The 24,352-nt window shown below is 39.8% G+C and overlaps 1 protein-coding gene across 3 annotated transcripts in view; it reads left to right on the top strand.

Moving 5' to 3' along the window:
- LOC309650258 (heparan sulfate glucosamine 3-O-sulfotransferase 3A1) overlaps positions 1-24,352 on the top strand; it is a 442,514-nt gene that overhangs the window by 280,835 nt on the left and 137,327 nt on the right. The gene's annotated exons all lie outside the window — the stretch shown is intronic.

The following is a 24,352-nucleotide window of genomic DNA, read 5'->3' as shown; positions in this document are numbered from 1 at the left end:
TTTGCCTGGAAAAGCTCTTCTCTTGGATATGGGCACAATTCCTTTCCTCAGTTCCTAGAGTTCTCTCCTCAAATGTCATCCAATCAATGAGGTCATCTCAAAACTCTTTATAGAAAAAGAGCAAGCCCCACCCTCACCCCAAATTAGCCACCCAGCAGGTCCTATCCCGCTGCCCTGGTTTATTTTTCTCCACTGAACTTTTCATCTTTGGCCATGCTATGTATTTCACCATTTGTTTGTTCATGTTTGTCACCCTAATAGAATGTAAATTCTTTAAGTTCAAGTCACTGCCCTCTCCCCAGCACTTAGAATATTTATTGAGGACACCCAATAAAATTTTTGAATAAACAAATAAATTATAATGACAGATTTAAATATCAGTTTTTTTCCTTGAACATTTAAATGCAACTTACAAATCTTATTATCCTTTTCATAAAAACCTAGTAAATTTTAACAAGCATCTTGAAATATGCCTTTGATTAACACGCAATGAAGTAGTTTGTTAAATTCCATTAAGTATTTTAAACTGCACTTATAAATTAAATATATTCAACTTTCTAGTTTTTTTCAAACTTGTAAAAATATCTGAAATATTTATAATGAAATGTAAATGTTAAACCCTTAATTATAGAAATGCCTTGCAACTTGTTCAATCCCCCTTGTAACAGTTTTTTCCCTTTAATAGCACCTTTCTTCTATTGATCTGGCCATTGCTTATACACCTTATCAAGCTAAGAGACATTATTACAATTATTACCTCACAAATATCCTCAATTCTCTAGCTCTTTTCTTCTTCTCATTTTAATTCCTTGGCAAAACCATAACCTTAGAAAATCTAACCAATTACACGTCTTCAGTTGAGCAGCTGAACATTGCTAGAGAAAATAACACACATTGGGGGGGTGTGGCTCATATTCATTATCACTCACAATAAATGATCATTCAACATCAACTTTCTAATTTAATCAATGCCTCTAACAAGCAAAACTTCCCCAATACAGCAAATCCAATAAATTAAACATAACTACAGAAAATCTTTTCTGAAATCTTCCAATTTTGTACACAAATGTAGTGAAATCCTTTTATATCTTTCAACCAAATATTACATGTCTAAAATAAATTACTCAGTTGTGGGATTTAAATTGGGATCACAAGATTTTTGTCAGATTAATAAATATGCCAGTCTCTCTTAGAAATACTTGAAGTATCACATACGTACAGATTATTCCTAAATTAATCCAATGCGTATCACGGAACTGATTTATCCCTTCTCTCTCACTTTCCAGACTATTAAGACACACCCACTAAGGAAACTGTACAACAGTAGTCAGGGTTGCCATATCAATGGCCTGAGACTGCATGCAGGTCAGAGAGTTCAAGCCAGGATGTGAAATCCAGGGGTTTCCAAAACACTCATCACTAGTTAGCCTTTTTGCAAGTTCATTCCCTCCAGGTGTTGGGGGATCTCACAACCCATGTCCTTGGGTTCAAGGTACAGTGTTATCTAATTCTTCTGTTTGATTTTAGAGTGTCTCCTGCCCTTGCTACCACCTTCTTCTCCACCATCCTTCACAAACCTAGGTTGCTTTAGCACCTGATGGGATGATTCAAGTCATTTGTCTCCTGCTTGATGTTTATTTTGAGTTTTGTTTCATAGCCTTTCTGTCTGGCTTGGTTAAAATTCTTATATATATTTCAATGGCATTCTATTGGATTCTGCCTCTCTTTTGTTTTTCTCTAAGATCATTCATGCTAATGAAGATCACGGTCTCCTGCACATAGGCCATGAGTCAACAGCCTCCATCTAAACTCTCAGTTTGCTCCTGCTACTATTCTGCCATTCCAGAATGGTACCCAGCCACACGATGTTTTATTCTTCTTCCCAGTTTTTCCCCAGGGAAGCTCTAACTGTATACCTTATTATTTTTCTCTGAGCAGTAACAGAGACCTTTTGCTACTAAGCCTCCTAATGGGGTCTTATCCTCAAAGTATATCTCTAAACAAGCATAAGAGGAATTTTGATCAATATCATCTTCCTCTAGTTGATATGAAATGAACAGGAAGAAAGACTAAAAGAACATAGGCCAAAATGTTGTCTGGGTGGTGAGATTACAAGTGATTTTTATGTTCTTCTTTTATTTTCTTCTACAGTGAATATGTATTACTTTTATAATAAGAAATTGTAAAATATAACATGGATTAAAGTTTGAGCCACAACTTGTGCTCATTCAGGGATTCTGACATATCTAGGAACGTTTAAGAAAACCGATGGAAAAAAATATCAAACTATAATCGTCAGAGAGAAATGATAGTTGTGAGAACAATGTAGTGGATGTTATCTCGAACTTGTTCTGGACTCCACTCACGCCGCCTGTGTTTAACTGAAAAAGAGCTGCTTTACTAGATGCAGTAGGAAGGAGACAAGACTCTGTGATCCCTCAAACGGCCCGCAGAGCCCACACACAGCGTTGGGATCGTGAGGGCTGTAGGGTAGCATTGTCACTTGGTGGGCACGGGGGAGGCAGGGAGGGTCTCTGGAGCCTGGTGAGAACATAGGAAGAGAGCAAGGAGACATCAGGTGACGGACGGTAGACTATGAGCAGTATTCTGGTGGGAGCTACAGGGTCCAGCAGAGCAGTGGAAACAGAACTTTTTTGAGATCCCGTGAGACATTTCCTGGAGACTCTCAGAAAAACATGGAGGATAGAAGGCTGGAGGTCTTGATTCTGAAGCTGGGTCCAAGAAACAGTGCAGTTATTTGGATTAGTCACTGATACTATGACCCATCTTTATCCAGGATGTGAAAAGATTGGGGGAAGTCAGGATCGATTTTTTAGAAAAATTTGTTGTGTGTCTACTATGTTTCCAGTACTGAGATACATATAGTGATACAAAGAGGCCCAGTCCTTGACTCAAAAAATTCCGTTGTAGCAGGATGTCTGAGATGTGCAGGTGCTGGCTGGTACCACAAATGACAATATTATGATTGAGACCTGGACTTTGCTTTCCCTGCCAATCCTGGTGCAGTTGCTCCATAAAGATCTGCAAATTAACGGGTGGTGGATGGACAATTGAATGAATAAATGTCAGGTGTGTGTTAGAAGTAATAAATGCTCCAAGATTCCAGAAGATGGAAGAAATAAACTGACCTGTTTTGAAGCTCTAACCTTATTCAAATAACTGTGAAATATTCTTTTGTAAGTGATATCTGTATATTTTATGCAGTAGAGAATGGCCTCCGCCACTAAATGATGTAGAAAGTGTGCTCATAAATATCAAATGGAACGGGGGAATGGTGACAAATCATCAGTGGCAGAGATAAGAAAGTTCAATGTTAAAGAAAGGAGAGGAATAAATATTGCGTGGGAACTGTGAATCCAAACCTTCCGAGGACAGTACACCGTGGCATAGTTGTTCAGTGACGTGGGAAGCAAGGGTGTAAATAATGCCAGCAGGCTGCGGGTAGGCTGGGGAAAGTCTCCTTCTGCCTCTCGATCCCGCAGCCTCTTTACACCTTCAGCAGGAAAAAAACCGTTCTTCTCCTGATGTGAGTTATCTGAGAGCAGCCGAATGCTTTCCGGAGAAGCAGCATCTCCATCAGCAGCCTTGCAGGAGTGGTTCCTAAAGAGATGCCAAGTTGAGTTGTGAGTTTCTTTTGTGTGGGTTTCTGAAGTCCTGGCAGGTAATTCAATCAAACTCCACTCTCCACCTGCCCCATTTTCCTCTCACCCTTGCCCTACCTGCCAAGAAAGAAAGATAAATGGAAACCAGAACTAACTGAAAACTATTTGGAGTATTACCTTCCCCTTGCAGATTGTTTCAGCCGAAGCCCCTGGGATTTGGGTTGTTTTGGGTTATTGCCAGTCCAGGGATTCTGTGAAGAAGCTCTGGACCCCAGCTGTCTTACGGTGTCTAGTCTCAAAGACCCTGAAGTAGATGCAGTGTGGCTTCTGCCCCTGACACCGGGTGTCTCTCTCAAGAAGGAGTCAGGTGGCATTGTGTCAGCTTCGTAGAGTCCTTGCTTACACCGGCTTCAGTTCCATGTCTGCTGTTGCAAAATACCACAGAGAGAGTATTCATGACCGTGCCAAGTAGATTGTTTCTAGAAAGGATGAGTCTGGGCAGATTCAGCTATCCTAACAGAGCTGAGCAAATGGGAGGAAATAAAAGAAAAAAGGATGGGGGTCAGAAAGCACCTTTCCTACACAGTCAATTCCATACTCTTAGTAAAGTGCTCCTTGAACCATTCACGTAAACATTGGATGCGTATTTATTGAGTACTTACTGTATGCCAGAGGCTGCAATAAGTCATGAGGTAATAATGATGAAAACTCTTGGCTTCTGATTTTTGGAGTTCATAATGTATAAGTCCAGTGACATGCAAAGTTATTACAGAGCAACATGTTGTACAAGATGCCACAAGAACTCACAGGAGGCAGCGACTAACTCTTCCTGTGAGTCAGGGAAGGCTTCTCTTTGGGGATCCTGGACCCAGTTCCAGTGTGTGTGTGTGTGTGTGTGTGTGTGTGTGTGTGTGTGTGTGTGTGTGTGTGTGTGTGTGATGGTGGGGCTCCCACCCCAACAAGCAATTCTCTGGGCACCAGCTGTGTGTCCTACACTTCAACTCAATTCTGACCCTGTCTAACCGGAGGTAGCGCCAGATCCCACAGGTTAAGGGCTCAGTCCTACAAGATTGCTCCCACCTCCCAGTTCAGATGCCAGCCTCAAACCCAGCTTATCACCTGTGCTTCTGACTGACCAACTATAGATTGCTATCAGAAAGATGTAGGCATGGATTCTAATTCTGCCACTCTAGAGGCCTATGGCTTTGGCAATGTTAATTACTTCCTTTCTCTAATTCTCAGTTTCTCTTTCTGTAAAATGTGGAGAAAAGACTTGCTTTAAGGGATTATAGTGAGTATTAAATAAATGTATATAAGGCATTTAGCATGAGGCCTGATACATGACAAACACTTTAATAATTATATTCATTGTTGTTTTGTTGTTATTATTATTGCTATTTTTATTATTCTAAGGGAAAGAACACCTACCCAGGGAGAGATACCCTAGTTTCATCTTACAACAACAGTATAACAGAGTTTCCAAAGAGCAAGATCCCAATATAGAAGCATCCCAAACAAGTAACTAAGCAGTGACAGACAGTGTTGGTAAAGAATAACAAAGACAAAACTTCAGTAACAAAGTTAAAAAAAGATACCCCCAGTAGGATGACAGCTCCTTTAGGATCTCTGCTCATCAAATTAAAAGCCACATTCTCCAGCACCATGGTCCCATAGGACCCTTAGCCTTGACCACTGTCAGTTCTACTTCTATTCAAGGGTACAATGAAGTGAAAAACATGAAAATGTGCCTCAAATCGTAATTTAACATATAAATATTTACTGAAATTTTTGTTTTAAAAACCAAGACTCAGAGACAAAAAGAAATTTTTGTTTTAAAAACCGAAGGCTCAGAGACAAAAAGAAATGTAAACACTTCCTAATGTCTTTCATATTCAAGCTTAGAGCAAAGGTTTGGCTACCCTTGGGTAAGGCAGATGACATAGATAGCATTTATGGACCCCAAAAAGCCATTCCAAATGTTAAATTCTATAACTCTAGGTTGTTTTATTTTGCAGAAAGTTTCAAAATTCCAGACACAATAGGTGTTCATTTCAATAAAACAGTGATGTCCTACCTTAATCAAAAGTTAAGTCTAAAGTAAGTACGTATGCAAATTGTCCTTGAAAATTCTATAGGAAGGTGCATGATGGAGACCCACGTGGCGATATGGTAAGCCCAGCACAGCCGGTTTCCTCCACCTGTTCTGGAATGGACTGTTAGTTCTTCAGGAGAGCACCTTCTGCAAAAGAAGCTTTTGATGCATACAAATCTGCACCTTTAAGCACCGGGTTCCCACTCCTGGTGGTGAGATGCTCACCCAGAGAGGACAGTTCCCGCCTCACCCTGGCCTCCGGACATCGCTTTCTGGGTGGAATGTGGGTGCAATCACCCCCCCCCCTCGAAACCATAGTTTCTTCTTCTCTTCCTCTTTTTAAAATTTTTATTGGAGTGTAGTTGATTTACAATGTTGTGTTAGTTTCAGGGGTACAGCAAAGTGAATCAGATATACATATACATATATCCATTCTTTTTTAGATTCTTTTCCCGTAGAGGCCATTACAGAGTATTGAGTAGAGTTCCCTGTGCTATATGGTAGGTCCTTATTAGTTATCTGTTTTATATATAGTAGTGTGTATGTGTCAGTGGGCAGAGAGAATTGGATTTGTACCGGGTACAACTGTGTGATGGTTCCATTGTAAACAAGGAGGTTTTAAGAGCCTTCTCAGGGAACAACTGCTGATGACGGTGCACGGGACAGTCATGACAGAGGCTGTTTACTCCGCTTGCCATTGTCCAGAGGTGAGCCCTGTGTACTAGCATTGTTACCATTAACGAATTCGTTTCTAGGTGTAGGAAACCCCCTTTGCATCTCTCTATTTCCCATCAAGTTTCTTCTTTCATCCTCCGTCTCCTTTTCTTTGCCTCCCTTTCTGCTGATTTCCATACTTACCTCTTCCTGAAACCTTCTTTTCTCCCTGTCTCTCCCCCTTTACTGTGCTCACACAAAATATCAGCCCATATTCATTATTATTGGTAGCATTCTGACTCTGGTTCTTAAAATCATAAAGCCTTCTCTGCAGAAAGTTCTTTGTTGAAAATTCCAAGTTATTCTGAGAAGACAGCAATTAAAGTTAGTTTCTTCAGGGTAAAAGATAAAAAGCATTGACACTACTTCATTGAGCCAAGTATGCTCTTGACACAATTTAATTACCTAGTGCAACAAAGCAGGTATCTTTTCTGCCTGACCACTTTAATGGAGCTTTGACACCAGGAATTTAGTTAAGTTAGCAGGTCCCAAAAGACCCTTAGAAGTCAGATGATCTCTTTCTGGAGCATTGAGCATTAAAAAAAAGAAAAAATTCATCATGTAAGAGTAACATTATTAAATGAGGTGTATTACTTTATTTATAAATGGACTAAACCTTATTTCTGATGGGAATGAAGCAATTTTAGTTATCATTTTAACTATTTAGATGATTTTTTAAGATGCTAAAAGTTACCAGGAAGAGCACTTAAGGATTAAAAAACAAACAAAAACAAACAAAAAACCATGCAGTTGTCTATCCACATACAGAAGGCAGATTTTAAAAGCTAAAAATGATCTTAAATACCACCAAGTTGGAGATTTGCATCACACACACAAACATATTCAATATATACTATGTAAAATGAAAAATTCCAACTACATACGTACATACCTGGAAGATTCCCTGGAAATAGTTTGCTCAAGATCACACAAAAATGGGATTAGTATCCAAGTCTTCTATCGCAAAATATCACATTTTAATGGTTATCATAAAAGTCAGATTTGTGGTTACCTTTAGGGTTATCTCTATGGAGGACAGGGGTCTTACGGGTAAGGGGGCAAGTGGGAGCTCCTAGGGGCTGGCACTGCTCTATTTCTTGATCTGGGTGATGGGTACTTGGGGGTTCATTTTATGATAATTCATTAAACTACATACATACCTACCTGGAATAATTCCACGTATTATGTTATATACTTAACAATCTCAAAAATTTAAATCATATATAGATATCTATATAGATATATAACGTATAGGCATTTATCTATATATTATATACAAGGTTATATAATATATAGACATTACATGAACATATGATATAGATGGACATAAACATTGTGTGTGTGTATGTATGTGTGTGTGTATATATACACACATAATGTTCATTCTTTAGCTGCACAGTCTAATCCTTATATCTTGTTTCCTAATACATGATTAATTAAGCAATATCTAAGACAGAGACAGACACTGAGATCAGTTGAGGACTGAGCAGTTCTTATAGAATCAGTTTTAAAGATTCAGGCCACAGATCGCTAATTCCTTAGGGAAGCAGACTCATGGGGGTGGGGACCAGGGTTTGAGGTGGGATGGGTGCACACACAGTAGTGTGTGATACCAAAGACTGTGAGCTCTCCTCCAGTATTTGTTTTCCTCTTTTTTTCCATAACAATAAAATTTCTAGCTAAGCCAATGACTGCCCAGAATAGAGTATATTTCCCAGCTTAGCTTGAAGCTAGTTGCGTTCATGTGGCCAAATTCTAGCTAACAGGACAAAACTTGAAGTGTCATGTGACACTCTCAGTTTCTGAGAGCCTCTTTAGGAAACAATCAGTTGGTACCTTTGTCTTTTTTCCTCCATCCATCTGTTGCCTGGAAAGCAGCCTGGGTCCCTGAGGACTTTGTGAAACAGGGCTGCCCTCCCATCCCTGAATTACATACCTCTGGGCTTTTATGTGAAAAAGAACAAAATTTTTATCTTGTTTAAGCCACTGTTGTATTAAGTTTATACGTTACAGTCATCTCTCATCCTGATTAACTCGTGTGTGATTCTGCTGTTGGTGGGGAGATGGTCTGGCCTATGGTGTGATGTACGTGAAAGGCTTTAGTGAAATGTTTACAGCTGTATGGGCTAGCATGTTCCACTTACGGTTTTATAGAGTAGGCGTTTATTAGCAGAGACAGTAATAATTAAGAAACCATAAAACCAAGTCTATCACACGGTTTACGTAATAGTACTCTAAAGGCATCAGATGAATTTTATTCTCTTTCAAGAAGGTTACTTAATACAGGTTTCTTAGATTGTACCGATGATTAGTATTTTTGCCATATATAATGAAGAAGCTAAAGTGTGCAATAATCCATGCTATACAAGGGTTCAGGATCAAAAGTCAAGTGTCTAAGGCACTGCAGCTTGCTTCGAGAGTATTGTTTCTGAATGCAGGCAGACTTGGACTCAAACCCTGTCTCCATCACTGCATGGCTTTTGATAAATTATTTAATTTCTCTAAGCTGCAGTTTCCTTCTCTATAAAATAGAGATAACAATAACAACATCTATTTTCTGGGGTTTTTTAATGAGGATTAAATGAGTTAAAGTTTGCAGGCTTGGCACCATGGCTTCCTCTCAGATGACCAGCTCCCTGTCTGGTGTCCATCACCAGATGGCTGGAGATTGTCCCTGGTCCTTCATCTCCTCTCTGGCATCTCCGTGCAAGTCAGGGATGAGCAAGATTCACTCTGAACCCAGGCCCCCTGCTGGGGTAGAAGGTCACTGTGAGGCTCCTTAGGCACAGTCTACCTTCACTCTCCCCTGTGACCTGATGCCCTGCTGTGGCTCCCCTGCTCTGCCCTTGTACCCCACACACCTATTTGATATTTCTCCTCCTTCCTTGAGTTTGGTCAACTTTAACTGGGACTTCCATATGTCCCTGTGGTTGGGAGCTCCCAGTGTCCTTCCCTCACGCCTCACCTCACAATCCAGGGCATCATTTTCTAATTTGAAAGGGGGGGAAAAAATAGGAAAGACTATGAGATTTTCTCCTAAATATCTTGTCCTTATCACAAATCCTTTCTATTCCTTTAAGAACATGTGTGTTTTGAAACACTATTACTGCAGGAAATTCTTACTTGTTCGCTTGCTTCTCTTATATTCCTTCTCTGAGAATAAATACTTAATGGCAGATTTACTTGAAATGGGAGAGAGTAAAGGATGGAAATAATAGCGCAAATATCTGCAAACCTTTCAAAATGTTACCCTGTTAAAGTGTATAGTCTGTATGACAGAAGTGAAATGACGTGTCCAAAGTAATTGGTGGAACTGAAATTGCAATTATAGATTCTGCTTATAGGTCTTGTGCTAAGGAAATCCAGTTTGACATGGGCCAATTAATAAATTGCATTTTAGCTATAGTTTTTATTCCGTAATGTGTCCATTCGTCTTGGAAATAGAGTGACAACTCACTATTTAGATGACAAATGTCCAGCAGCCTCAACTAGCTGGCATATGATGGGTTAGCAAAGCTTCAGTGTATCCAAAATAGCCGTCACAGCACTCTGGAGGGAAAGCTCTTGGTCTTTTCTTAGAGCACTTATGAAGCCTGATCTTAGACCCCTTTTATGCCCCTTTGCATATCACTGAGTCACCTTTTTACTTTAACCATATCAATTTCCAGGCCTGAAATGGAAGCTAGAAATTAGAAAAGCACCATTCCTAGATCTCTAGATTATCCCCACCATTAACTTTCCACCTTCCTGTTCTTTCTTGACTCATAGAGTATTTTTGAAGGTACTGGGATGGACATGCGATAGAAGTAAGAAGATGTGGTTTTGACCAGTTTAAAACAAGGAAGACATTATGATTTTAAAAAACAATCTGGAAACAAGAATTAAAAAATAACAGCAGCCTGCATTAATTTAACAAAAGAATAAACAGGTTTATACATTCCAATTTCCCCTGAGAGCAAACCTGATTTACAGCACAGAACAATTATTGTAATTCATAAGAGTGACATGAATCATCAATAAAAGGTCAAATGAAGTTTAATATGGTCTGTCAAGGGCATTCTAAAATTATGTAATGCATTAAAAATATTTTATAAAAGTGTAATTAAAAAAAAAGTCTTTTGTACAAAGCAGTACACTTTAATTGTCTGGAAAGCTGACTTATGCACAGTGCCTTCCTGCCCAATGATATCGAATAAATAAGACAACAATTTTTACCATTAATTACAAAGGATATGACTTATGAACATAAGACTTGGACTTGCTTATTTCACTTCAACACGTTGGTGGAAAAAGCTGTTCAAAAGCATGTGCCTTGGGAATTCCCTGGTGGTCCAGTGGTTAGATTTTGGCGCTTTCACTGCCAGGCCCAGGGTTCCATCCGTGGTCAGGGAACTAAGATCCCTGCGAGCCATGTGGCGTGTCCAAAAACAAAAACAAAACCAAAAAAGCATGTGCCTTGATATATGACTGTGAGCTCATGGTCTTAATTTCTCATGGGTAATACTATTGTATTTCCCACAGCTTTCCCAAAAATGTTTATTGGAAATTTGCTTTTAAATTATAAAATAAGGGCAAGATTATAGGAAAAAATATTTCATATAGAGGAGAAAACAAAATCCATGATCATACAATTGGAAAATGCTGAGTTAACATATTCCACATTTTTAAGGGCACAACCCAATCCAGAGAAATGTCATTCTTGTTAAGAAACAATTTGGGGGCCATTTTGCACCAGAATCCCTGAGAACGTAACTCCTCATCCCACTGAAAAAGGGTATGGTTAGTCTAACATCATAAATTGGAAACATGTTTAAATAAAAAGAGAGATGAACTGCCATGATAAAGTGCTTATAATAAAAGAAGTAATCTATAAACTATTGAAGTTAATAAGCAGATTTATCAAATTACTAGATACAAGATATGTATCTAGATATGTAGATACTACAAAAATCTAGTATATTTCTATATGTCATCAACAAACAAGTAAAAAACAGAAGAAAAATTCTGATATAATTTACAAGAGTGTCAAAAAGACATGAACCATCTTGGAGTCAATCCACCATATATGTGTAATTTTCTCTATGCTGAGAACTATAGAACCACACTGTCCAATACAGTAGTCACTTGTCACATATATCTATTGAACCCTTGAAATGTGGCTAGTTCAGTCAGTTGCATTTGTGGTTTGCATTGTGTTTCTACTGGACAATGCTATATATAACATTGCTGAAGTAAATTAAGTTGAAACTAAAGGGAGGGTGTACTATGTTCATGGTTTAGAAGGCACACTATTGTGAATATATCAAATTCATCAATTCTCCCCAAATTGATTTAAGAATTAGGTGCAATCCCAATTAGAATCCCAGGATTTTGTTGTTGTTTTTTTGGGTGTATATTCGGAGGTTTAAACATGAAAGGATCTTGTTTATATTCTCATGGATGTGTTCATCAGAATTATACACTTATTATACACTTACGATTTTTATACTTTTCTGTATGTATTTTATATTACAATAAAAATGTACATAGCATTTGACCCTTTCATTATACAACTACATTCATACATCTGCATTTATACATGCATATATAATGTCTATATAAATAATATCTGTAAAAATATCTAAAAACTGGTAACAGTATTTGCCTCTTGTGAAAAAAAGGACTGAAGAGATATGCTTTTTACCATATGCCTGTTATGCACTCTTTGAATTTTTGTCAACAAGTAATGTTATTTTTTCTTGAATTTTCACTAAGTGAACACACATATGTAACCACAATGCTGATCAAGAAACAGAAATTACCACTCTTCCAGAATAGTATCTTAGCATAGTATATACATTACAAGTATCCCAGAATAGTATCCTAGCATTGTGTGTGTATACACACAAAAACACACACAATATTTACAATATTTTCTTTTTTTGAATCTTTGAATTTTATTTATTTTTTTAATACAGCAGTTTCTTATTAGATGTCCATTTCATACATATTAGTGTATATATGTCAATCCCGATCTCCCAATTCATCACACCACCACCACCACCCCCGCCACTTTCCCCCTCTTGGTGTCCATACGTTTGTTCTCTACATCTGTGTCTTTATTTTTACTCTGCAAACCGGTTCATCTGTACCATTTTTCCAGGTTCCACATATATGCGTTAAAATACAATATGTGTTTTTCTCTTTCTGACTTACTTCACTCTGTTTGACAGTCTCTAGATCCATCCACGTCTCTACAAATGACCCAATTTCGTTCCTTTTTTATGGCTGCGTAATATTCCATTGTATATATGTACCACATCTTCTTTATCCATTCATCTGTCGATGGGCATTTAGGTTGCTTCCATGACCTGGCTATTGTAAATAGTGCTGCAATGAACATTGGGGTGCATGTGTCTTTTTGAATTATGGTTTTCTCTGGGTATATGCCCAGGAGTGGGATTGCTGGGTCATATGGTAATTCTATTTTTAGTTTTTTAAGGAACGTCCATACTGTTCTCCATAGTGGCTGTATCAATTTACATTCCCACAAGTAGAGAAGAGGGTTTCCTTTTCTCCACACCCTCTCCAGCATTTGTTGTTTGTAGATTTTCTGATGATGCCCATTCTAACTGGTGTGAGGTGATACCTCATTGTAGTTTTGATTTGCATTTCTCTAATAATTAGTGATGTTGAGCAGCTTTTCATGTGCTTCTTGGCCATCTGCAGGTCTTCTTTGGAGAAATGTCTTTTTAGGTCTTCTGCCCATATTTTGACTGGGTTGTTTGTTTTTTTTTTTTTTTAATTTTAATTAATTTATTTATTTAGTTTTGGCTGTGTTGGGTCTTCGTTTCTGTGCAAGGGCTTTCTCTAGTTGCGGCAAGTGGGGGCCACTCTTCATCGCGGTGCACGGGCCTCTCATTATCGCGGCCTCTCTTGTTGCGGAGCACAGGCTCCAGACGCGCATGCTCAGTAGTTGTGGCTCACAGGCCTAATTGCTCCACAGCACGTGGGATCTTCCCAGACCAAGGCTGGAACCCATGTCCCCTGCATTGGCAGGCAGATTCTCAACCACTGCGCCACCAGGGAAGCCCTTGTTTTTTCAATATTGAGTTGAATGAGCTGTTTATATATTTTGGAGATTAATCCTTTGTCCGTTGATTCATTTGCAAATATTTTCTCCCATTCTGAGGGTTGTCTTTTCGTCTTGTTTATAGTTTCCTTTGCTTTGCAAAAGCTTTGAAGTTTCACTAGGTCCCATTTGTTTATTTTTGTTTTTATTTCCATTACTCTAGGAGGTGGATCAAAAAAGATCTTGCTGTGATTTATGTTAAAGAGTGTTCTTCCTATGTTTTCCTCTAAGACTTTTATAGTGTCCAGTCTTACATTTAGGTCTCTAATCGATTTTGAGTTTATTTTTGTGTATGGTGTTAGGGAGTGTTCTAATTTCATTCTTTTACATGTAGCTGTCCAGTTTTCCCAGCACCACTTATTGAAGAGACTGTCTTTTCTTCATTGAATATCCTTGCCTCCTTTGTCATAGATTAGTTGACCATAGGTGTGTGGGTTTATCTCTGGGCTTTCTATCCCGTTCCATTGATCTATATTTCTGTTTTTGTGCCAGAACCATACTGTCTGGATTACTGTAGCTTTGTAGTATAGTCTGAGGTCAGGGAGTCTGATTCCTCCAGCTCCATTTTTTCCCCTCAAGACTGCTTCGGCTCTTCGGGGTCTTTTGTGTCTCCATACAAATTTTAAGATTTTTTGTTCTAGTTCTGTAAAAAATGCCATTGGTAATTTGCTAGGGATTGCATTGAATCTGTAGATTGCTTTGGGTAGTATACTCATTTTCACAATATTGATTCTTCCAGTCCAAGAACATGGTATATCTCTCCATCTGTTTGTATTATCTTTAATTTCTTTCATCAGTGTCTTATAGTTTTCTGCATACAGGTCTTTTGTCTCCCTAGGTAGGTTTATTCCTAGGTATTTTATTCTTTTTATTGCAATGGTGAACGAGATTGTTTCCTTAATTTCTCTTTCTGAACTTTCGTTGTTAGTATATAGGAATGCAAGTGATTTCTGTGTGTTAATTTTGTATCCTGCAACTTTACCAAATTCATTGATTAGCTCTTGTAGTTTTCTGGTAGCATTTTTAGGATTCTCTACGTATAGTATCATGTCATCTACAAACAGTGACAGTTTTACTTCTTCTTTTCCAATTTGTATTCCTTTTATTTCTTTTTCTTCTCTGATTGCAATGGCTAGGACTTCCAAAACTATGTTGAATAATAGTGGCAAGAGTGGACATCCTTGTCTTGTTCCTGATCTTAGAGGAAATGCTTTCAGTTTTTCACCATTGAGAATGATGTTTGCTGTGGGTTTGTCATATATGGCCTTTATTATGTTGAGGTAGGTTCCCTCTATGCCCACTTTCTGTAGAGTTTTTATCATAAATGGTGTTGAATTTCATCAAAAGCTTTTTCTGCATCTACTGAGATCATCATATGGTTTTTCTTCTTCAATTTGTTAATATGGTGTATCACATTGATTGATTTGCGTATATTGAAGAATCCTTGCATCCCTGGGATAAATCCCACTTGATCATGATGTATGATCCTTTTAATGTGTTGTTGGATTCTGTTGGCTATTATTTTGTTGAGGATTTTTGCATCTATATTCATCCGGGATATTGGTCTGTAATTTTCTTTTTTTTGTAGTATCTTTGTCTGGTTTTGGTATTAGAGTGATGGTGGCCTCATAGAATGAGTTTCGGAGTGTTCTTTCCTCTGCAGTTTTTTGGAAGAGTTTGAGAAGGATGGGTGTTAGCTCTTCTCTAAATGTTTGATAGAATTCACCTGTGAAGCCATCTGGTCCTGGACTTTTGTTTGATGGAAGATTTTTAATCACAGTTTCAATTTCATTACTTGTGATTGGTCTGTTCATATTTTCTCTTTCTTCCTGGTTCAGTTTTGGAAGGTTATACCTTTCTAAGAATTTGTCCATTTCTTCCAGGTTGTCCATTTTATTGGCATAGAGTTGCTTGTAGTAGACTCTTAGGATGCTTTGTATTTCTGCGGTGTTCATTGTAACTTCTCGTTTTTCATTTCTAATTTTACTGATTTGAGTCCTCCCCCTCTTTTTCCTGATGAGTCTGGCTAATGGTTTATCAATTTTGTTTATCTTTTCAAAGAACCAGCTTTTAGTTTTATTGATCTTTGCTATTGTTTTCTTTGTTGCTATTTCATTTATTTCTGCTCTGATCTTTATGATTTCTTTCCTTCTACTAACTTTGGGTTTTGTTTGTTCTTCTTTCTGTAGTTCCTTTAGGTGTAAGGTTAGATTGTTTATTTGAGATTTTTCTTGTTTCTTGAGGTAGGCTTGTATTGCTATAAACTTCCCTCTTAGAACTGCTTTTGCTGCATCCCATAGGTTTTGGGTCATCGTGTTTTCATTGTCATTTGTCTCTAGGTATTTTTTGATTTCCTCTTGATTTCTTCAGTGATCTCTTGGTTATTTAGTAATGTGTTGTTTAGCCTCCATGTGTTTGTGTTTTTTACATTTTCCCCCTGTAATTGATTTCTAATCTCATAGTGCTGTGGTCAGAAAAGATGCTTGATATGATTTCAATTTTCTTAAATTTACTGAGGCTTGATTTGTGACCCAGGATGTGATCTGTCCTGGAGAATGTTCCGTGTGCAGTTGAGAAGAAAGTGTAATCTGCTGTTTTTGGATGGAATGTCCTATAAATATCAATTAAATCTATTTGGTCTGTTGTGTCATTTAAAGCTTATGATTCCTTATTTATTTTCACTTTTGGATGATCTGTCCATTGGTGTAAGTGAGGTGTTAAAGTCCCCGACTATTATTGTGTTACTGTCGATTTCCTCTTTTATAGCTGTTAGCAGTTGCCTTATGTATTGAGGTGGTCCTATGTTGGGTGTATATATATTTATAATTGTTATATCTTCTTCTTGGATTGATCCCTTGATCATTACGTTGTGTCCTTCCTTGTCTCTTGTAACATTCTTTATTTTAAAATCTATTTTATCTGGTATGAGTATTGCTACTCCAGCTTTCTTTTGATTTCCATTTGCATGGAATATCTTTTTCCATCCCCTCACTTTCAGTCTGAATGTGTCCCTAGGTCTGAAGTGGGTCTCTTGTAGACAGCATATATATGGGTGTTGTTTCTGTATACATTCAGTGAGCCTGTGTCTTTTGGTTGGAGCATTTAATCCATTCACGTTTAAGGTAATTATCAATATGTATGTTCCTATTGCCATTTTCTTAATTGTTTTGGGTTTGTTTTTGTAGGTCCTTTTCTTCTCTTGTGTTTCCCACTTAGAGAAGTTCCTTTAGCATTTGTGGTAGAGCTGGTTTGGTGGTGCTGAATTCTCTTAGCTTTTGCTTGTCTGTAAAGCTTTTGATTTCTCCATCAAATCTGAATGAGATCCTTGCCGGGTAGAGTAATCTTGGTTGTAGTTTCTTCCCTTTCATCACTTTAAGTGTATCATGCCACTCCCTTCTGGCTTGTAGAGTTTCTGCTGAGAAATCAGCTGTTAACCTTATTGGAGTTCCCTTGTATGTTAATTGTTGTTTTTCCCTTGCTGCTTTCAATAATTTTTCTTTGCCTTTAATTTTTGCCAATTTGATTACTATGTGTCTTTGCGTGTTTCTCCTTGGGTTTATACTGTATGGGACTCTCTGTGCTTCCTGAACTGGGTGGCTATTTCCTGTCCCATGTTAGGGAAGTTTTCGACTATAATCTCTTCAAATATTTTCTCGGGTCCTTTCTCTCTCTCTTCTCCTTCTGGGACCCCTATAATGCGGTTTTTGTTGCGTTTAATGTTGTCCCAGAGGTCTCTTAGGCTGTCTTCATTTCTTTACATTCTTTTTTCTTTATTCTGTTCTGCAGCAGTGAATTCCACCATTCTGTCTTCCAGGTCACTTATCCGTTCTTCTGCCTCAGTTATTCTGCTATTGATTCCTTCTAGTGTATTTTTCATTTCAGTTATTGTATTGTTCATCTCTGTTCGTTTGTTCTTTAATTCTTGTAGGTGTTTGTTCTTTAATTCTTCTGGGTCTTTGTTAAACATTTCTTGCATTTTCTTGATCTTTGACTCCATTCTTTTTCCGAGGTCCTGGACCATCTTCACTATCATTATTCTGAATTCTTTTTCTGGAGGGTTCCTATCTCTATTTCATTTAGTTGTTTTTCTGGGGTTTTATCTTGTTGCTTCATCTGGTACGTAGCCCTCTGCCTTTTCATCTTGTCTGTCTTTCTGTGAATGTGGTTTTTGTTCCACAGGCTGCAGGTTTGTAGTTCTTCTTACTTCTGCTGTCTGCCCTCTGGTGGATGAGGCTATCTACGTGGCTTATGCAAATTTCCTGATGGGAGGGACTGGTGGTGGGTAGAGTTGGGTGTTGCTCTGGTGGGCAGAGCTCAGTAAAACTTTAATCCGCTTGTCTGCTGATGGGTGGAGCTGGGTTCCCTCCCTTTTGGTTGTTTGGCCTGAGGCGACCCAGCACTGGAGCCTGTAGGCTCTTTGGTGGAGCTAATGGTGGACTCTGGGAGGGCTCACGCCAAGGAGTACTTCCCAGAACTTCTGCTGCCAGTGTCCTTGTCCCCACGGTGAGCCACAGCCACCCCCCGCCTCTGCAGGAAACCCTCCAACACTAGCAGGTAGGTCTGGCTCAGTCTCCCCCGGGTCAGTGCTCCTTCCCCTGGGTCCTGATGCACACACTACTTCGTGTGTGCCCTCCAAGAGTGGAGTCTCTGTTTCCCCCAGTCCTGTTGAAGTCCTGCAATCAAATCCCGCTCGCCTTCAAAGTCCGATTCTCTAGGAATTCCTCCTCCCGTTGCCAGACCCCCAGGTTGGGAAGCCTGATGTGTGGCTCAGAACCTTCACTCCAGTGGGTGGACTTCTGTGGTATAAGTGTTCTCCAGTTTGTGAGTCACCCACCCAGCAGTTATGGGATTTGATTTTATTGTGATTGTGCCCCTCCTACCGTCTCACTGCAGCTTCTCCTTTGTCTTTGGATGTGGGGTATCTTTTTTGGTGAGTTCCAGTGTCTTCCTGTCGATGATTGTTCAGCAGTTAGTTGTGATTCTGGTGCTCTCGCAAGAGGGAGTGAGCGCACATCCTTCTACTTCGCCGTCTTGAACCAGCTCTACAATATTTTCTTAATCAATGGAAAATAAAATACCTTTAACAAGTAGTCTTGTTTCCTTTTGTGCTTGTTTGTGCATGTATACATGTGTGTGCACTGGATGTTGCATTTGCAAAATAGTTTGTAGAAGTAATATGAGGCCTTGGATGACATTATCTTCTTCTGAAGAATTGTGTTTGCCAGCTGATGGGGAGTGCTGTCAATCCTGGATTACCCTGGTCTAGTTTCAAGGACTGACATGAAGTTGTGGAGAAGTTCTTGAGAGGGCTTGTCTATTTCTGGCTCATGCCTCCTCTGTGGATAAAACCAATTTGGATCTAAACCAAAATGAAGGGCTTCAGTAGTAAGACCATCTTGGCAGGCCTGGAATTCCAGTTTCTGTCTCCTTAGTCCCACAAGGCTGTCAAAACCATTGCCTAGCGACTCAGCCTCTGAGCTGCCTTCTTGGGAGTCAACAAACATCCTCAGGTGAAAAGTGGCTCCAACATCTGAGTTCATCCTACTGTAACCCTGGCCTGACAATTCTTCACTCTCTTGTCATCTCTCCATTGATTTCAAGCAGAATTTTTTCTTTAATTTTATCCAGCTTTTCTGGTTGTCCGCAGAAGAGGACTGGTTCCAATCTAATCCTGGCAGTAAAACTCTACAACGTTTTTCAGTCTCATTTAGTTCTTTGAATTTTCTAGTTTTTCCCTAAATATTTACCCTTTGCATTTTCACTTTCTTTCATTTTAGGTTCTACAGTATATCACTTCAAACACTCTCTACAAATATCTTCAAATTCTTGTCTCCCTTGAACATTAAACCAAATATATAAAACTGAACTCCAAGTCTTTCCACCAACCAGTCCTTTTTTTTTTTTTTCTGATTTCTAGTCATTACCAGAAATGCCTTAGTTGCCTTGGAAATGGCTACCCTAAATTGGCAGACTGGGCTGGGAGTCACATGTCCAGTTGAATTATAGAAAACAAGTCACATTTTCTTGAACACTGAAGTGGAAAACAGTTGAGCAGTTCTTCAAAAAGTTAAACATAGGGTTAACATACGACCCAGCAATTCCCCTCCTTGGTGTACACCCCAAAGAATTGAAAACTGGTGCTCAAACAAATGCATGTGCATGAGTGTTCATAGCAACACAATTCACAATAGCCCAAAGATGGAAACAACACAAATGTCAGTCAAACGAAATAGAGTATATCCATACAATTACACAGTATTCATCCATCAAAAAGGAATAAATTATTGATAACCTGCTACAATGTAGATGAACCTCTATAACACCCTGTGCTAAGTGAACAAAGCCAGACACACAGTATCACAAGTATGATTCCATTTATAGGAAACATCAGGAGAAGGTTAGTTTGTAGAGACAGAATGAAGATTGGGGCTTGCAAGGGACTAGGGGAGGGGGAATGGGAAGTGACTGCCTCTGAGGTGTCGGGTTTCCTTTTGGGGAGAGAAAAATGTCTTGGAACTAGACAGAGGTGATGGTTGCACAACCTCAAACATGTATTAAATGCCACTGAATCTGTACTCTTTAAAATGGTCAGTGGTTAAATTTATGTTATGGAAATTGTACCTCAATTATAAAAAGAAACAAAAAACGGTAGTCAGACGTCTCTAGGCAGAGTGGGCCTGAGACATTCCTGTGAGACCAAGGAGGACAGTAAACATTTTTGTGTCCTAAACGTGGCTCAGAGCTGGCTGCGGGCAGGCCTTTGTGGTCAGGAAGAGAGAGACCTTCCTGGACTGGATTTCAGGACGAAGCGGGGAATGTGCTAGTTCAGCCATGGGTGTGCAGGAATAAGTAGCAATAATCAAAGAGGAACGAGGGTTGTACGTCTCAGCAGAGGCCGGCTGATGAATGCTGATGGCCGCGAGCTTGTCTCCTTTCTCACGCTCTGGAAGCCCTCAGAACTTAGATCATCGCCCCCGGGAAGAGTGGAGGCAGAGGGATCTCAATCAAGCATGTTAAATACAGAATGGACCACGGTTAATTCATAGAGTGACCTCACGTGGGGCTTCCCTCATGGCGCAGTGGTTAAGAATCCACCTGCCAATGCAGGGCACACGGATTTGAGCCCTGGTCTGGGAAGATCCCACATGCCGCAGAGCAACTGAGCCCGTGCGCCGCAACTACTGAACCTGCGCTCTATAGCCCGCGAGCCACAACTACTGAGCCCGCGAACCACAACTACTGAAGCCTGCGCTCCTAGAGCCCGTGTTCCACAACAAGAGAAGCCACCGCAATGAGAAGCCCGTGCACCGCAACCAAGAGTAGCCCCTACTCGCCGCAACCAGAGAAAGCCCACGTGCGGCAACAAAGACCCAACAAAGCCAAAAAAAAAAAAAGTGACCTCACGTAGTTCCAGAAATGCCTTAGTTTCCTTGTAAATGGCTACCATAAATTGGCAGACTGGGCCGGGAATCACATGTCCAGTTGAATTATAGAAAACAAGTCACATTTTCTTGAACACTGAAGTCAGCCACGATGGAACGTGAATTTGCTATAAATCTTCCAAGTGTGTTCACCTTTTAAGTATTTCCAACGGTATCTCAGAAGCCCAAGCCTCATCTGGCTGATGATAAACAATGCAGTGGGGAGCCCCTTTGTCCACAAAGCAGGGTTTTATCAGAAATCTGTGTTTTGGGAGGTTAAAAGGAGAGGTTCTTGGGTCCCCAGGAGGATAGTTGAGGTTTTGAGTTTGGGAGGTGGTGGGAAATGAAGCCCACGATGACGCAGGACTTTGGCAGGCTTGCAGCCGGGGTGGGGGACTAGCACATGGAGAGCACCTGCTGCAGGAGGGCTGTCCCAGCCTGGAGGGCACCCTCCACCCAAATGCACAGACCCCTCCTCGAGGTCAGCTGTTCTGCTGCCTTTGGTGCTCCCCCGTTGATTGCTACCAGTCTGTGAATAGGGGTTAAGCCCTCAAAGAATAGGCTGGACTTAACGGTAGAAACAACCTGGACCTGGGAAGGGGGACAACCCCGTTTACACCTGGGTAGCCAGCCTTATCTCTTCCGACTCACTTTCCATCTAAGTTTCTGCAACACAACTTCTTTCCATTCCTACACCATGGTGTTCTTCTGCTTTGAATGTTCAATCATCACTCCAGTATCTTTGTTTATCTAATTTCTACCCATTCTGTAGGTCCCAGGGGAGTTGCCACTTTCTCCGAGAAGTCTCCACTGATTTCTCAGACCTGTGTTACACACCTCTCTGTTGGACCTGGCAAACCACACATTTACCCCACCCTAGCCCTTGTCATTTTGATTGTAATTCAATGATCTGACTTTCCCCATGGAAACTTTCTCTGTAAAAGACCAGATAGTAAATATTTTAGAGTTTGTGGGCCACTGGTGGTTTGGCATGCTCTTTTTCATTTTAACTCTTGTATTTTATTTTTCTTAGTTGTTTTTAACCTTTTAAAATAGGAAAACCCATTTTTAGTTCACTGGCAGTACAAAAACAGGCCATTTGGCCCCGCTGGCTGTAGTCTGCTGACACTTGCTCTAGAGGGAAACTTCTTAAGGATGGAGGTCATATCTTGTTTTGCTTTGCATCCCAGTATAGGCACCTTCCCTGCAAGGATGCTCAAAATGTAGAATGCTGTTTGTTAAGGCTGACTTTTCCTAAATTATTCTGCTTCCTTGAATCTTTCTCACCTCCTATAACTTTTTGCCACTTTATATGTTTCACTTTGTTAAACTAATTCCTTCAAGTTCAGCTGTTCCTCCGTCAACATGGTACCTTCAGTTCAAGGCTCTGCAGCAAAAGTCAGTGAGGTTTTTCTCTTTTCTTTTTTTTTTTTCGATAAAGATTGTAGAAGCATGCACATGGCTGCCTGTTTTCAACATGGAAAAGGTTATTTTGGCATGGCCCGTGCTCGTGAGCTAATGAGTGCTGAGAGGGATTTCTTTGTGAAGGCTCCCCCAACCCCAAGTTGTAAAACTTGGTTTCAGCCAGGAATCTGGTTCTTAAATGGATTGTACATTTCACTTCCTTCTCAGGTTTAAGAGCATATTTGAATAGAGTTTTTAAAATGGAGATATACTGGATTTACCTCAGACATACGATCCCTCTAGGACTCAAACACAACTACGGTTTTTGGGCTTAAAGACAACTATGCTATCTCCTATTATCATTGCATCACCTCACATTTTTGGACACTTTCACATCACCTGAGAAGTAGCCACCTGTCACCTTGATGTGGTGAGAAGGGATAAAGAGGAACACAGTCACAGAACTGTGGTCTCATTAAAACAATATATGACTCCTAGCACAATATGGCCATACAAGGCCGTAAAAATCCCTCATACCATTTTTACAAATACTCTACATCAGGCATTGAAACAAAGTAAGAAACAACAACAAAATACACACCTATAAAAGCAGGCTGTGGGTGATGAGAGATTAGTCAGTAGGTGAACCAACAGCGCAGCCAAAAACACTTGCTGCCCTTCTTTGTAGCTGGTTGGAGACTCTTTTCTTTCCGGCCCATCTGTACTGTTTTTACAGCAGTCTTGCATACTTAGAGAGTGAGAGCATGCTTCTTGTTGCTACAAACAGCGCCCATAAATGTTGGAGCCAAGTGTGTCTAAACATTACAGCATATTAAACACCTTTAAGTATGATCCGTAACCTTGTAATTGGTACCAAAATAACAAGACTTGTATTTTAAATGGGAACTTGACTCTGTGATTGCTGTTGTCAATCTGTTCCACGAGCATGCAGCTGGGAAAGTGGGTCAGGAGAAAAGAATGGATGTGACTGAGGCAAGGCACCTTGAACTCTTAGACTCTAAAGATCATCTGGGCTGATGCCCTTCTTTGATTTGATGAGGAAACCGAGGCCAAGAGGGCTCTCTGACTCTCTCAAGGATTTCCGACTCCCTCTGCCATGCTCTTTCCATTTAACAAAATGCTTTTCTAAAAAAAGGAGAACTTTTCTTGGTATAAATAGTAATTGCATTCATTTGGAAATGACACAGGTTCATGGCAATGTATCTCTGCTGGTACAGGAATAGGATCAATGAGATTTGGCTTTTGTCTTCGATGGGCAGCCCCTGAAACTTCTGTCTTTCCAAATACATCTTTCTGACTCTGTTCCGGGTCTCCACACCTTCACTATCAGAATCGTTTCTTTAATTGTGATCTCCACAAGCCTTGACTAGGATGAACTATGTTATGTTATTAACAGGAATCGTGAGGTGTTAGAAAGAACACAGGCCTTAGAACTAGACGTGGGTGGTTTACATTCCAACCTTGATGCCTGCTGGACGCATGATTTTGAGCAAGTCACTAAGCCCGCTCACCCACGTTCATTCAAACACTTATGTAGAGTCCACTCTGTACCAGTTTCCTTATTTGGAAATGAGAACAAACCCTAGCTGTTGGAGCTGTGAGGATTACATGAAATAACATTTAGAGATACCACCTTAGTGTTTTCCACATAGCAGACAGTTAACTCTTATGATAAATATCAAGGGATGTAAACAGAGATGTGTTACAGTGTATCTAATTATCATACATATAATTTAACTCTGCTGCTGATGGGGATGGCAACACTGTCTCTGAATTCACCACCAAGATAAAGCCCGAGACCCTTGGCTTAGATCTCTTCGTGACTGATGGAAGTCAGGACACACAATGTTCCAATGCTGATATTTATTTGGGAGAGTCAGGTTCTGATTTACCAGTGTCTTGTGAAGGAGAATTGGTCATTGAAAGCCTTAATGTTTTTGTTTTGTTTTGCCTTTTAATCTCCATC

This window comes from Balaenoptera physalus (genome assembly GCF_965194825.1).
Source record: "Balaenoptera physalus genome assembly, chromosome: 20".
NCBI lineage: Eukaryota > Metazoa > Chordata > Mammalia > Artiodactyla > Balaenopteridae > Balaenoptera > Balaenoptera physalus.
This window is presented reverse-complemented; position numbering and strand designations above follow the sequence as displayed.